Here is a 5090-nt window from a genome sequence, read left to right as displayed (position 1 = left end):
GTTAAAAAAAAGTCTTCTCTCTGCCTCTAAAGAGAGCCTTCTTTGTATGTCATTAGCTTTCTAGAACTCCAGGACATTTTGCACTTGGTTATATTGACAAGTGGACTATAAATAAGAAAGCTGGATTGCATTTAGGCACACCAACCTCTGCGCGGCAATGTGCCATTTGTCTTGATGAGCTACCGAAAGCACAGCATAGGCGGCTATTTCTGAGGCCCTTCAGAGATGGCCAGTTCTTTGGTTTGAGCAGAAAGTTGGCTAGATACTGTTTATTTGTTAGAAGAACAAGGGTTAGCAATTTTCACTGAGCCTTGCTAAGAACTCTCTCTGAAGACCCCTCTGTTGAAACTCTTGAGTGACAAGCAACACTGGCAGTATCAAAGAAGCTCAGGAAATGAACTTCTCCAAGGCACACATCAAAGAGGCCCCAAAGGCGAAGGGAAGTACATGTGTCCCCTTGAGCAGGACAAGTCGAAGCAGTCAGCTACAAATATCCTATGAAAAGCTCATGTTTTGTATTTAAGAACTATGAGTAAACTCATGAATTTAACCCTGTGTTGCATATTTTGAAAGGATGTACTCTTCATATTCAGTGTCCCAGTTTACCAGAATACTGTGTTATTTCTTCACCCCTACAAAAATTAGTTAATTGTGAGAGTGAGAACTGGGGTCTTATTCTACTGCCTAGGCTGACTCAGTCTCTTGAGTATTTGAGACCCTAGGCACATGTCACCAGATTCAGCTTTGATGTGTCTGTGTCTGAAAGCATGTGTGTGTGCCATGTGTATATATTGGGTGCCTATGAGACCAGAAGACAGTGTCAGAAACTATGGGACTGAAGCCAGAGTTCTGTTTTTCTTTTGAACTGTCAGTTTTCATTTTTACAACAGTAGAGCAATAGAACAGGAGCATACAGTCTGAAGAGGTGGAGATTTTCTAGAGACATGTGTGCCTTTCCCTTTAGCTATCAGACTACTGAAACAACGGGACCAGGGAGTGAGAGTTTGTCAAGGAATCTCATGCTAGGGGACAGAAAAGATGGGAGCTTCAGATCCAGCCTGAGGAAGAACTTTTCTAACAGGAAGAAACTGTACAAGGCTCTGACAGTTAGATGACTGCCTCGTCTAGGTGACTGAAGCAGATACAATGATAGAGGGACAATGGTCAGGGCCACACCTTGACTGGACTTAGTTATCCAAACCTCATGTCCTCTTGCTGAACCTTGCTTCATGTTAGTGTCCTACTGTAGGGCAATGGTCTTATACCCTGGAAAGATTTGTCACTTGTATTGGTTTAATAAAAAGCTTATTGGCCAGTAGCCAGGCAGCAAGTATAGGCAGGGCAACCAAAATAGGGGAATTCTAAAAAGAGGAAAGAGTCAGTCTATAGTCATCACTCAGATGCAGAGGAAGCAAGATGAGAATGTCTCATGGATAAAAGGTACCAAGCCATGTGGCTAACACAGACAAGAATTATACGTTAATTTAAGATGAAAGAGTAAGTTAATAAGAAGCCTAAGCAAATAGGCCAGGCAGTGTTGTAATTAGTATAGTTTCTGTGTAATTATTTTGGGTCTGGGCAGCCAGGAAATGAACAAGAAATGACAACAAATGGCACCCAATATGGAGCAACTACATTTACATAAAATTTGAGAGAGGTTGGAAAGTAATTCTAGAAACAAAAGAACAGAGTTAAATATGACTTCTTGACAGCAGCATTTTCTCAGGTGGGCTTTGTTTGCTAGAAGCAAGCATGTCTCATTTAAGACAGGTTTCCTGACTCAGCTTTAGCTGCAAAAACCTTGCAGCTCTTTAAGAGGCCCCGCCACCAAACACTTAAATGGTGTTGAATAGCTGACAGCATGCTTCTTGGTGGTGGCAGGGACCTTGAAACTCCATACAGTTGTGGCAATAAACATGGCTCACAGCAGTATTTCCACCATGAATCTAGTCTCTCAAAAATCTAAGGAATGGGGTAGATCTAGCCGTCAAAGCCATGGCTTTATTTCTAGCTATATCACTTAACAAATTAAAGACTCATATGGTCAGAAAGAAAGATATGCAGTAAAGATAGATTCAGGAAAAAAAAACCCTCTAAACAGCTTTCAGTGTGTTAAAGAAATACATGTAGGCTTGGGGGAGAAAAGAAAAAGGATAAAGTCCTTAAAAACAAAAAAGAAAGAAAATAGTTGGGTATGGTGGCACACATCTTTAATCCTAGCACTTGGGAGGCAGAGGCAGGTGGATCCCTATGAGTTCAAGGACAGCCTAGTCTACAGAGTGAGTTCTAGGATAGTCAAATACACAGAGAAACCCTGTCTCAAAAAACAAAAAAAAAATTAAAAATAAAGTAAAATAAATAGAGTTTAAAATAAAACTACGTAAAGATGAAAAATACACAAAGAATCTGGATACTGCATGTTACTGTGTTCTCTTTGAATTGTTTGACTGTTGAGGAAGGAGCAACAGCTGCTAAAAAGGCATTAGATTATAAATGCTTTTGGAGTAATCCAACATATATATTTTGAAAATACCTTGACTTCAACTTTTAAGTCAAAAGATATGTTATTTTGGATAAGAGGTTTTGCTTCTGTTTCCACAGTAAATGAGAGGCTGTGGAATTTATTCTGGGTTAAGAAAAATCAGGTTTGATCAAGGAAGATCCTCTGAAAAATTTCCAATAAGAGTGGGTGGCCCAGATGATCCAACATTTCAGAAGACCTCTGTTGTAGTTTCCTCTGAGTTCTACATCCTGAACAGCCTCAAGACTGCTGACTGAAATGATCAAGCCTCATAGAATATTCCAGTCAGAACTTGACCATACTCTTAAATTTTCTTTGAATCCCCATAAGATTATCAGTGCCCCCAATCAGCAAGAAGTAGCCCAGAAAACTATGCCCACATTCCTAAAAAAAAAAATGGATTATGGATGTTTGTCTTGTTTAGAGTGTTGATTACAAGTTGTTATAAATAATGGTCAGAAAAAAAAAGCTAAACAAAGGAGATTAGATTCAGAGTTCTTGTTTTGAAAATAAAAGGGGGGAAGTACTGTGGGACAATGTCCTTGTACCCATAAAGGTTTGTCACTTGTATTGTTTTAATAAAATGTTGATTGGTCAGTAACCAGGCAGGAAGTATAGTTGGGGCAACCAGAATAGGAGAATTCTGCGAAGAGGAAAGAGTCAGTCTGTAGTCATCATCCAGACACAGAGGAAGCAAGATGAGAATGCCTCACTGATAAAAGGTACCAAATCATGTGGCTAACACAGATCAGAATCATGGGCTAACTTAAGATGTAAGAGTAAGTTAATAAGAAGCCTGAGCAAAGAGGCCAATCAGTGAATCTGTGTTGTAATTAATACAGTTTCTGTGCAGTTATTTTGGGTCTGGGCAGCTGAGATACAAACAAGGAACCTTTGACAACAGTGTCCCAAAGTCGGACTGAGGATGGGGAGGCACCAGATCTCTTTGTCCCTCTTCCCAGTCTGGCCACAGTAATAATCTTCTTCCCTTGTTTTTTGGCTATCTATTGCTTGTGTCCTTAATTCCTCTTAAAGATGGGTCACAGAGTCTAGCTTATTAGGGCTGCTGGCACCCAGACTCTGACCCTGACAGATTTAGTGATGTACTGCCTTTTTCTCAATGTCTTTTGCAGGCTCCTAATATAGTGATGGAGATATAAGAGGCACCAGGCTTTTGGGAACTTAGAAGTTGAGCCAAGTTAGGCAAGAAATGAGTTCTCTTAAAAACCATCAGGAACTAATAACAGATTTCTCTCCTTGAGTCCTGCTTTACACAAATCTACTGGTCAGTTCCTCCTCAGTTACACAGGGTGGTTGAAGGAGGAAGAGGGTTGGGCACTGGGTAAGTACTTAGGGCTGTAGGCCCTACTCGCCTCAGGCAGAGGAAGGAGGCAAACTTATTTCTGTCAGTTGTGACAGTGTTTGTGTGGGAGAGGAGGCTGGAGTCAATGCTTTCAATTTACTAATGGAAAACAGACATGGAGGGGTTAAGTAATTAGTCCATGGTGACTTGGGCAGAGTGGAGGGAAGGAAAGAGGCCAAGAGGGTGGCTCAGCTCATCCCACTGCTCTTACCATTGTGCTTCCTGGGTGGTCCAACAGCTCCAGAAAGTGACATCTGTCCCTTGAAAAAGTACAGCTTTGTCTTCCTAACGGCACACATCTTATGAAGTGGATAAAGCAACCCAAGATGCTTGGTCAAATCTAAGAAGGAGGAAAAATGAAGTTAATTCTTAGAGCACAAACCATGTTAACAGAAGCCCCTTCACTGTTCAGGAGTCCTTGCTCTCATTAAGTCGCCTTCTTGTCCAGGGAACTCTAAAAGGTGCATAGCACAGAAAAGTGAACAGTTAATGCCTGTGCAGCAACTTGTTCTCAGAATTCTACACGGAAGGCGAGAGGGAGATCTGTGTTTATGCAACTTGCGTGTATTCTCTCTCTCTCTCTCCATTTAATATTTATTTTCAAAAATTGTATGATCTTAACCATTCATTTCTCCACCCATTTTATTTGTTTGTTTGCTTTTTTTCTTACTTACTTGATTTCATTGGTTAAGTAATAAACACACTGCTTGGCCTCATAGGTTAAAGCATTGGTGGGAGGAGTAAACAGAATAGAATTCTTGGCGGAAGAGGAAGTGAGGTCAGACTCTGCTCTGCTCCCGGAGACTCGACAGCTCTGCTCTGGAGCAGAGACACCAGGATGGACATCGGCTAGAATCTTCCCGGTAAGCGCACCTTGGGGTGCTTACACACATCATTAGAAATGGGCTAGTCCAGGTGCGAGAATTGGCCTGTAAGGGCTAGAGTTCATGGGCCAAGCAGTTCTTTAAATGAATACAGTTTGTGTGTTGTTATTTCGGGCATGAGCTAGCAGGCGGCCGGGGTGTTGGGGACGCAGCCCCGCTGCCGCTCCTATTTCAACAGATGGCTGCCCAACATGAGGATAACTGAATCCACAAAAAGCCTGAGAAAGCTTGGGAAAGAATGGAGTGAAGCATGTTTTCTTGGTAGCAGAAATTTCTTGGGTCTACTCTGCTTGCTAGAGGCAAGCAAGCACTCTCATCTAAG

The sequence above is a fragment of the Alexandromys fortis genome, unplaced genomic scaffold (assembly GCF_014885135.2).
Source record: "Alexandromys fortis isolate MF-2015 unplaced genomic scaffold, M_Fortis_MF-2015_v1.1 scaffold_104, whole genome shotgun sequence".
In the NCBI taxonomy this organism is placed as follows: Eukaryota; Metazoa; Chordata; class Mammalia; order Rodentia; family Cricetidae; genus Alexandromys; species Alexandromys fortis.
The sequence above is the reverse complement of the archived record's forward strand: the minus strand, read 5'-3'. Positions refer to the sequence as shown.